This window comes from Dipodomys spectabilis, unplaced genomic scaffold (genome assembly GCF_019054845.1).
Source record: "Dipodomys spectabilis isolate Male_0828 unplaced genomic scaffold, ASM1905484v1 ptg000276l, whole genome shotgun sequence".
Taxonomy (NCBI): domain Eukaryota; kingdom Metazoa; phylum Chordata; class Mammalia; order Rodentia; family Heteromyidae; genus Dipodomys; species Dipodomys spectabilis.
Genome location: NW_024870953.1, coordinates 3,531,685 through 3,533,401, shown reverse-complemented (window position 1 = coordinate 3,533,401; position 1,717 = coordinate 3,531,685).

The following is a 1,717-nucleotide window of genomic DNA, read 5'->3' as shown; positions in this document are numbered from 1 at the left end:
TTTCAAAAAAGCACGATACAGTGAGTATGATCAGCAAAACCAGCCTCTACTCAGACCACTACTCCTTTAATGAGAGTCCCAAATAAATACCCAGGGTTTGTTTTGTTTTCTTATTTGTTTAGTTTGTACTGGTTCTGGGGCTGGAACTCAGAGGCTGGACCCTCTCCCTGAACAGTTGTCTTTCTTTTCCACCTGCCCACAAAGCTAGTATACTACTGCTTGAGCCAAAACTCCACTTCTGGCTTTTTTGGTGTTTTATTACAAATAAGAGTTTGACAGACTTTCCTGCATGGGTTGACTTTGAACTAACAGAGTAAGAAAGCTAAGTGACATCAACTGCATGGACTTCTCTCTTTTTTTTTTTTTTTTCTGTCTGGTCCGGTCCTGTGGCCTGAATTCTGGGCCTGGGCCCTGTCCCTCCGCTCTTCAGCTCAAGGCTAGTGCTCTACTACTTGAGCCACAGTGCCACTTCTGGCTTTTTTCTTTTTGCTTATGTGGTGCTGAGGAATCAACCCAGGGCCACAGGCATGCAAGGCAAGCACTCTACCACTGAGCCACCATCCCAGCCCCTGGACTTCTCTTTTGAACCAAGAAATATTAGATGAAGTTTACTATAAAGCTAATATGTGACAATTTTTAAAGAAGAGAATATGTTCAGAAAAGAAGACATAACTTAAATAACTCAGCAAAAGTAGGTGCACTGAATCCTTTGGGAAGATTACTATTGACTTCCTCATTCCTTTGGGGAAAACTTAAAGCCATATTTGCACTTTTTTGTTGGTTGTGGGGATTGAACACTGAACCTGGGCACTGCCTCGCAGCTCTTCAACTCAACTTGAGTGCTCTCCGACTTTAGCGACAGCCTCACTTCCAGGTTTCTGGTGGCTAATTGAAGATAAGTGTTTCTTGGACTTTCCTGACCTGCCTGGATTTGAACCACAATCCTCTGGTCTCACCCTCCTGAGGAGCTAGGATTACAGGCATGAGAAACCAGCATCTGGCTCATATTTGCATTTATGTGCACTGAATGACACTATGTAGCCAAAGAATGGAAATTTGAACCACATGATGACATTGCAGCTTTTCAGAAAAATTGAGGTAGCAATAAATATGTCTTCCTTTTCCATTTTGTTACATTAATGACTCATGAGCTATGGGACCCTTATATTAGCATCCTGTGACATCTGTATAGGTGTATTTAGTATTAGGAAATGTTCATAGAGAAATATGAAAAGATAGATTTTTAGGAAGCAAAGCAGATCATGTATGAAATAACAGCATAGAAGGAGATACATTTATCACACAGAAATTAAGAACTAGACTAAGAGATTTAGAATGCTAAAGGCAATGAGGAATAAGCCTAGTTGATAACTAGTTCTTCAATAACCAAAAATGTTTCCCTAGAACTGTTTCTGATATACCTTAGTTACTATCACTTTTTCCTTGCATCTGGAGTTATTCCTTCTCTTCTGTCACTACTGTAATTAGCCTCTGTCTTTTTGGTGCCATGACTGGCCAAAAAGGTTTCCAAATCTCACTTAGACTACCCTTCTCATTGTGATTAGCAGTGACCCCACTCAAAAGTCTGGAATCTTTGAATTTCCAGAACTAATCTTCACCTGACATCTAAGCACATTCCTGGCATTAATTGCCCTGACCTAATGAACAAAACTTTTTTTTTCAACACAGTATCCTAACATAGGTAAAGTACATGAAT